We start from the raw sequence: 9,244 nt of genomic DNA on the forward strand, positions 1-9,244 counted from the left end.
TATCTGCTCAGTTCCAAGAACTATTCATTAATTTATTCTGTGAGCTGAATGCCTTCAAAAGGGACACAAAACTGTCCCAAGGGTCTCTTGCCTATCTTGTGTTTCCACACAAAGGACTAGAGCTGTCTCCAGTCCCTGTGCAAAATTGCAGTAATTTCATGACTAGAAGGTGCACCCTTTTGACTAAAATTTTGATCAAAATCCGGAAGTGCGCCTTATAATCCAGTGCGCCTTATATATGGACAAAGTTCGGAAATTTGCCAACCCGGAAGTGCGAGCCGCGAGCTGAACCGCAAAGGGATGCGGCACCGCGGGAGTGCCGAGCTGTGCGGGGGGAGCGGGAGTGGGCAGCCCCGGCCAGCAGCCGCCACGCGGGGAGGGCGGGAGCAGGCGGCCACAGGAGCCACGAGCCACGGCCACCCTGAGCCAATCCGGACGTGTGAGCCACGAGCCGCAGCAGCATCTTGGGAGCCTCAAGCTACACCAGCTGGCGCCGGCGGGGCCAGGAGTCCCGGGGGCTGCAGCAAGGGGAGGGCGCCTGGGGCTGCATTAAAAGGCTACACCAATCTGTGAAAAATATTTTCAAATTGAGCACCTGCCAGGAAACCCCCCGATCCATGATTCTGTTACTAATTTGTTACTTTGTTGCACGCAGAGCCTCACTGCAAAAAGAAGGTGCGCCCTATAGTCTGGTGCGCCTTATATATGGACAAAGTTCAGAAATTTGCCAACACCCGGAAGTGCACCTTATAATCCAGTGCACCTTATAGTTGTGAAATTAGTGTAACTGTAGTATTTAAACGCTTTTCACAACTAACACAGCCCCAATTTATCTCACGTTAAATGGCTTTCTCAGGACAGCAACCATGTATTTTCTTACTCACCAACATATTATATGCTGTAAGTACAGTAATTTCACAACTATAAGGCGTACCCTTTTGACTAAAATTTTGGCCTGAAGCCAGAAGTGCGCCTTATAGTCCGGTGCAAAAGTTCAGAAATTTGCCAAACCGGAAGTGTGAGCCGTGAGCCGCAGGGGGAGCTGGCAGGGCCACGGCTGCCGGGTGGAGGCGGGGCCATGGGGCCACGGCAGCTGGGTGCAGGGGGGCCCGGGGGCCCGTGGCTTCCAGGTACAGGCAGGCCTGGAGGCCCGTGGCACCCCGGCAGGCATTCCCTGGCCCCATGGAGATGGCACCGAGCAGTGGCAGACATAGCCTGCCCCCAGGGAGGCGGCAACGAGCGGCGGCAGGCATAGCCTGGCCCTGTGGAGGCAGGGCCAAGCAGCGGTGGGCATAGCCCACCCCCGGGGAGGCGGCACAGAGCGGCAGCGGGCATAGCCCCAGCCCCAGGGAGGTGGCGCCGAGCGGCGGCAGGCATGCCCCAGCCTCGCCGGGTACAGGCAGCCCCGGGGGCCCATGGCTGCTGGGTTGATGCGGGGCCTCAGTCAGCAACCACACGGGGGGAGCTGGGGGTGGATCCTTGCTGCAAAAAAAAAAAGTGCGCCTTATAGTCCGGTGCGCCTTATATAATGTACAAATTTGTGGAATTTGCCCACTCCCGGAGGTGCACCTTATAGTCCGGTGCGCCATATAGTTGTGAAATTACTGTAAAAGTAAAAACATACCCACCTTTTGAGACTAGAAAATAAGATTTAGAAATGGATATCCAACTTTAATATATAATCTGAAGAGCAGAGTTCCTTCTGCACCTTGAAAATTTCACCTTTGATTAAACAATGATTACAATCTTCCCTCAGATAAAATACATATATGTGCGTGTGTGTATATATTTATGTGTATAATTTCAAAATCAAAGCCTTGCACTTCTTCTGGATGTCATCTGCTGGCCCTGGAGCTGGTGCCAGCATCCCAGAATGCAGCCTGGCAGGAATTCATCTCCTGCTTGTGAAGGGCTCTCTAATTGCCCTGGGATTTTTCCCTTTTGAACTGGCTCACTAACCTGTAATTTCTCCTGCTATCTGCCCAGAGGTAAATGAAATACCTGGTACACCCAAGGTATTCCTCATCTGCTACAGCTGACTTCAGGTTGGGAATTGCCATCACCAAGGAGAGATGAATTTCCACACAGCCAGGTTTCAATAATACCCCCGGGCGGGAGATCATTCCTGCCTCCATTTCTGCAGGGTTTGTGAGCTCTGGGGGGAAGAAGAGTGAGCCCTTCGTGAAGCTCCAGCACAAGGATGAAACTGGGAGAGATTCTGATCATTGAGCAAGTATTGACTTGATTTAATAAGGCACAATTGCACTTGGTGCTGAGCAATGCAGCACCTTCAGCCTGACAAACTTTTTGTTCCCCCTTTTGCAAAATCAGGGTTGTTATTGCTTTTGGCACTTTGCACTTAGGCAAAGGCATTCTCATGAAGCCTCCACTGCCTCAGTTTGAAAAGATTTGCTGTTCATAAAGAGCTGGTCAAGGTCAATGCCATGGAAAAGTGGGGAGGAGGCTGGATGATTAAATGCAGATCAGCATGGAATGACAGTGGGTCTGTGGCAACCAAAAAAATGGGCTTGGACTGAAACATGAAAATATCAACTCCTCTCCTTTTCCTCACTTTGAGAAACTTCTCCCTCCTGGCATCCTGGTACCAAGCCCCTTCTTTCATTGTGGCCTCTGCCTGTTCCACGTGTGACACCAGGAAAATAATCAATCCAAGCACCTGGAGTGTGGCTTTTGGGATGCACAGCAAGGACAGGATTTATGACAAAGCCTGGGATAACCTTTATCCAGACAGCAGCACTGCTTTCCCTGCCACAACAGTCAAGCTTCTGCACCCAAAACTCTTTCCTGTCTTTCAGTGCTCAAAACTACAAAGTTCAAATTCACCACAGATTCTAGTTTAGGTATTGGTGAATTGGTGGACAAACAGATTATAAATTCAAGTGAAACCAGTGAAATTATTCCCATGTATGTGCTAAGAAGGGAAAATGAGAAAAAAGAAACCAGTCTGTGTGTGTGTGTGTGTGTGTGTGTGTGTGTGTGTGTGTGGTGCTTCCATCAGCACTGGAGACAGTGGGTGGAGAGGTTGGAGGGGGTGTGGAGACATTTTACAAAAGCAAAAACAACCTACAGGTGCAGCTAAAAATATTCTGCTTCAAATTCATCAGCGAGTTAAAAATGCCAGTGAAGTGTGAACCTGTCAGCATTCATTAAAAATGTTTATTCTCTTTTTCCTTTAATACAGTTCCTTCAGTAATTATTTCAGTAATTACATACTGTAAGAGTTGCAGAGCTGAGGCTTGGCTCCTGCAGAGTGGTTCACCTTTTCGGGTTTTTTTTCTTCTCCACCTCTGTGTACACAGATTTATTTGTATGCAAACAATATTTGTGCAGGTGCCTACTGGTGTTTGGGGCATGCAAAGCCAGAGCTTGCCAAAACTTTGCATTTTTTGTTTTCCTTTTATTAAGCAACCAATCATTTCACATACCAAGAGTGTTTGGGCATCAGAGGGATGTGTTCTGTATAAAAGTCCACATTCTTTATGGAACTGTTATACCCTCTCCTTGCTAAGGGGGCAAGATCGAATAGTATAAAACCTTGTGACAGAATTCTGGACTCTTTTCTCTGCAGCCTCCACAGTAAAAAGGTTTCTCTTTTCACTCCCTGATACACTTCCTGCTACCAGGGTAACAAAATATTTGGGGCAAGGAGAAAGAGTGATGATTCCTGGCTGGAAATACTCAGAGGAGGGGTCAAGCTGAGGACCCTCAGACATGAGGTTCTTTAAGCAGGGACTCCTGGACACCCTGTGGGATCAAAACGAGCAAATCTTAAAACCTGAGTGTCAAACTGAATCTGCTGGTATTGCAAAAGTTAGTATCATCCTGAGTATCAAAATGAACAAGGATTTAATTCAACTTCCAGGGTACTCTGATTGAAAATGAAATAAGCCCAAGCACATCTGTTATGGGAGCAGTGTGTAACTACAGCAGGGTTCTGTGCAAGGATCAGTGAGTGCAGGGGCGCAGGGAATTTTGGAGTGGATGCTGCTCCGTCCTTGGGCTTTGCTGGCAGCTCTGCTGCTCTTTGGGGCTTTCCCTGGCACCACCACCCCACTGGGCTTCCCCAGGATGAGGTGCAGCTCTGTGCTCTGGAGCAAAAACACAGCAATGTTCTCATTCTCCCTCAGACAGAGGAGGGAGCACGCAGCACAATGCAAACCAGATGAAAAAATGGGGAAAATGTCACATTTGGGTTTCAGAAATGCAGGAGGCAGTGACCACATCAACTGCAAGAGAGCCCAGATGAGCAGGAGCTGAGGGAGTGCTGAGTGATGGTGTGCAGGGCAGGCAGCTACAGCAATTAACTACAGTCATTAACCACAGTCATCCACCTTACAATGCCCAAAGTACTCATCCCAACCTGTTCCCTTCAGATTCTGAGGAAGTGTGGGATACTTGTCATGAAGGGAAATGCAGCATGGCCTTGGAGCTCAGAGGGGAAAATACAGCTCTAAATATATATAAAAATAACTAATATATAAAAATATAACTAATATATATAAATATAGCTAAATAAATTTTATATATTATAAATATTAACATTACATTAATATTCTAAATATTAATATATAAATATTAAATATAAATATATCAATATATTACCTCAAATATAACATTTGGGGAAAAAACTTCATGCACTTCCATTTTGTTATTTCTTCTCCCCCAGCCTGATTAATGGTAGCTTATTAAGGGTTTACATTGGGAATATGACTTGATATTAGATTTTAACGTGTAAACTCCTCTTTCAAAACAGAGGACAAAATGTGCTCCATTGTCCAACACAAGCAGGTATCTCTGCCAAGAAAAAGGACACTGGGCAAAGGGGGTCTGATGGCTATTGTTTGGCACAGGTCTGTGTTTGTAAAAAACTTCCATTTCCAGTCATTTGGGTGGGGAGTTTTTATGGAACAAGCTTGATTAGGTTGCTTTCCTAAGGAGAGGAAACTTATGTAATGGCTCAGTCTATCTCGTGCTCCAAATTTCATACATATTTGACACATGAGTCAAGGCCTCAAGAAGAATTAATTTTCTAAAGTTTCTTGGAAGTCAGCAACTGCAGAAAGAAAAAGAAACCATGTTCATTCCTCAGCTGAAAGAAAGAAAGAACTCAGGCACCAAATTTTCCTGTTTATGCATCAGGCTGGTTAGGGCCATGCACCTGAGGCTGAATCAGCCCCAGCACGGGAGGGGTTTGCCCTCTGAAATGAGAACCACAGCTAAGAAATCCTTGTTTACCACAGCAGAGGGGCTTTAGGGGTGAGACCACAGAAATCTGGGGTGGAACTGCTTCAGTCTTGCTGTTTGTGGAGCAATGTTTTGGGGTTTTTTTCTTTTGAAATGTGTTCTGACATTCAGAACACAGTAAGCTCAGTCTCCTTGTTCTTAAAAAAAACATGAAATACTTGACAAACTGTACCAAAGATGAGGCACAAAATAATCAAAGCAGTAAGAAATGTCCAGAGCATTCTGGTCCTTGGCTCCTTCACTCTGGAATCAATGGGCAAGGGTGGGGAATCACCTCTGATCCACCTCTCCCAGCTCACCTGGATTTCCCCAGGTTGCCAGAGAACAATAACAGGATTGGAGCTGCTGAAGGACAATCTGTAGACCCTGATTTTGCTGAGGAATAATAGCAATGCAGTGATATAACTGCAGGAAGCTGTCCAAAATAAAAAAAAAAAACAAACCTCACTTTTTGTTTTTTTCCTCATATCTGTGTCATTCCCTTTTCCACTTGCTGTTCACAGCCTGAATTCCTCAGATAACTTTGCTGCGGACTTGAGTTGTACTGCAGATATGGAAAACTGCCTGGAAGTTTTGCTCCTTGGTTGTTCTGGCTGCTTTCCAGCTTTAGTAATATTCAAGATGCAACACATGCAACTTGCTCCAGCAATCATTCAATCATAAAATACAGCAAAAAATAAAGGATCCCATACCAAATTAGCTGCTGCCTTAATTAATGGCTTCAGGAAACAGTAAAAGTGAGTCTAGCCCAGGTCTTTGGAGGGCTGATTCTAATGCTGCTGGAGAGGTGAGGTGAGCCTAAAACACATCAATACAGGGCTAATCTGGAGGTCAGTAAACATTGCAGATTTTCAGTTCATAGTGGGGTTTTTCTATCCAACAACCTGAAGATGTTGGTAGCTCTGACTGCACCCTGGGCACACCTTGAAGCTGTTCCCAGCGCCTGCTGCTGGAAAATGAATGTGGAGACTCCTGAGCTGGATCAGGCAACTCATTTAACAACAAACAGAGCTGATTTCTGTGAAATAGAGCTCTGACCAAGAGGAAGATGCTGAATAAGAGATGGAGCAGCACGAAGGCAAGTGTGGAATCTGACTGAGAAGGCGACACAAATTATACCCTGCACATCCCTGCAAGCCCAAGGGATGCACAGTGGGGGATTTGGGGTGTCTCTGCAGGGCCAGGGGTTGGACTGGGCAATCCTGTGGGTCCCTGTGGGTCCCTCCTGGCCCAGATATTCAGTGATCCCATTAAAATCCCCTGTGCAGTTTCAAACTCCCACCTACTGTGGGCAGGAGATCACCTCCAGCTGCCTTCACAAAGAGCTGCTGCTCTCAAGGTGAAGAACCAAAGCAAATCTCCAAATTGCACAACAGAGCAAGGTCTGGGCCCATTGCTCCACGCCTGCAAGAGCCCCTGCTTAGCCCAGGCTTTGCAATCCCTGAGCAGAGACCAGGGCTGCTCCAGGCTGAGCTCTGTCTGTGGAGCAGCAGAACCAGATGATCTTGGAGCTCTTTTCCAGGCCAGTTCATCCTGTGATTCCCAGTGCTCACAAAACCCTAACGAGACCCAGGATTAAACTGTGGCACACTTGGAAAAGCCAGGCCTTTATCCACATTAATTTCAGCCATCATTTGGGATCTCCTGACCCACAGGCAAGGAGCTCCTCTGCAGATGGACTCTGGGAGCCCCAGGACTGTGTGGAGATAATTCATTGTTATGCAAACACACAGCTGCTTTTAAACCTCACTCTCACACTGCTGTTTCAAAGCACCCAAAGAGGAGGCAGAAATAAAGGCTCCTGCAAAGAGGCTTCGATTAAATCTAGACAGGATTTTTGCAGACAAGGCAAAGGCAAGCAGTCTGGAAGCCTGAAATGGAGCTGTGCTGCTCCAGGAAAGGGCAGTCACAGCTCAAAACACAACTTTGTACCTGATAAACATTAATCCCTGTACCTACTCCATATTTAAATAGAAAATGGCCGTCTCAAAGATTATTAGATTTTGATTTTTTGCTCAGAAAATGTGGACATTTCCACCAAATCCTTCATAAAAATTCATAAGCCTCCCCTTAGAAATAGAACTGGGGCTTTTCCATCTGATTGCAGACTAATTAATTTAACCTTTGCAAGGAGCTTCGGTGAGTATTTAATCCTGACCCTTTAGCCTGGATTCACAGATCCATTATTACCCTTCCAGACAATTAAAAGTGCTGCAGAAGCTGTGAAAACCCCATTCCCCCCATCCAGCCAAGCCCTTGGGACTCACCAGAACCGTGTTCCCACACCCAGGCAGCCCAGGGGCACCATCCCAGGGCTTGGGATCCAAGGAAAATCCAAAGGGACCGGGCTGAGAGTGCTGAGCCAGGTGTACCTGGGGCCAGGAGCTCCCAGGCAGAGCTGGGGATGGCTCTGCTTCCCTACAGGCTCCAAGGCATTCTTTGTGCCAGCACAAATCCCTGTACCCACAGGCTGGGACCTGCAGGGTCACATGGGTGACAGGGCTCAAAAAAGGCAAACACAGAGGCTTAATTTAAACCTCCCCAAAATGTTGGTGTTTCCCCCCTGGGGCTGCTCGTGAGCCTCTTACAGCTTTTCCTACAGTTTCCCTGGAATTTTAATATCCTGCTCTCTTCGGGGTTTGTGCTTTTTGTTTCTTTTATTTTTAGCTGCAGCATTTCTCAGCGGTCTGCAGAGCCTGCTTGACGCCAGCAAATGTAACTAGATTCCGAGTCCCTGCGAGCCAGGAATTGCAGCACAGAGCTCAAACCCTGGCACTGGGCAAAACCTGGGAGCCTCAATCCTGAATTTATCTCCTGCCTTCGGAAAGCAGGCAGGGGGACTCCATCAGAAGGAAGAGAAGAGGTGGGAAAGGTCAGGCGTAAGCAAATAGAAATCAAACAGGACTGAGTGAGGTGACTGATGTGTGTGTATGACTGATGTGTGTGTGTGACTGATGTGTGAGTGTGACTGATGTGTGTGTGAGTGACTGAAGTGTGTGTGTGACTGGTGTGTGTGTGTGTATGTGTGTGACTGATGTGTGACTGATGTGTGTGACGTGTGTGAGTGTGACTGATGTGTGTGACTTGTGTGTGTGTGTGACTGATGTGTGACTGATGTGTGTGTGTGACTGACGTGTGAGTGTGACTGATGTGTGAGTGTGACTGATGTGTGTGAGTGACTGATGTGTGTGTGTGTGACTGATGTGTGAGTGTGACTGATGTGTGTGTGTGTGACTGATGTGTGTGTGTGTGACTGATGTGTGTGTGTGACTGATGTGTGTGTGTGACTGATGTGTGTGTGAGTCACTGATGTGTGTGAGTGACTGATGTGTGTGAGCTGGCTGATGTGAGTGAGCTGTGTGATGTGTATGTGTGTCTGATGTGTGTGAGTGACTGATGTGTGTAAATGACTGATGTGTGTGTGTGTGACTGATGTGTGTGTGTGACTGATGTGTGTGTGTGTGACTGATGTGTGTGTGTGTGACTGATGTGTGTGTGTGTGACTGATGTGTGTGTGTGACTGATGTGTGTGTGAGTCACTGATGTGTGTGAGTGACTGATGTGTGTGAGCTGGCTGATGTGAGTGAGCTGTGTGATGTGTGTGTGTGTCTGATGTGTGTGACGTGTGTGAGTGACTGATGTGTGTGAGCTAATGTGTCTGTGTGACCGATGTGTGTGAGCTGACTCCCAAAAGCAGGGGTTTACAGAGAAAGCCAAGATACTTCTCTCCAGTAACCTAGAAACAAGCCAGGCATGCAGAGAGCAGGCTGCCTGCAGAAAGGGATGCTGTCAGCCATGGTGGCTTTGGGTGGATAAAAAATAATAGGGCAGCAGGTCACTGCTGACAGCCACCTCCCAGGCCCATTTTTGTTTTACACACTTGGAACTGCAGCCCCTAGGGCTGGTCCAGATAAATAAAGGCCACATTTCCTACCCAGCTGTCCAGTTTTTACCTTTCCCTTCCACATGGTATAACTGG

The 9,244-nt window shown here is 47.2% G+C and overlaps 1 protein-coding gene across 1 annotated transcript in view; it reads right to left on the reverse strand.

The window, feature by feature from the left end:
- RAF1 (Raf-1 proto-oncogene, serine/threonine kinase) overlaps positions 1-7,554 on the reverse strand; it is a 63,911-nt gene extending 56,357 nt beyond the window's left edge. Inside the window, exon 1 of the mRNA XM_033072000.1 lies at positions 7,533-7,554. The gene's annotated coding sequence lies outside the window, so the exon portion shown is untranslated. The remainder of the gene's footprint in view (positions 1-7,532) is intronic.
- Between the last annotated feature and the right edge of the window lie 1,690 nt (positions 7,555-9,244).

Source organism: Catharus ustulatus, chromosome 13 (genome assembly GCF_009819885.2).
Source record: "Catharus ustulatus isolate bCatUst1 chromosome 13, bCatUst1.pri.v2, whole genome shotgun sequence".
Lineage (NCBI taxonomy): Eukaryota > Metazoa > Chordata > Aves > Passeriformes > Turdidae > Catharus > Catharus ustulatus.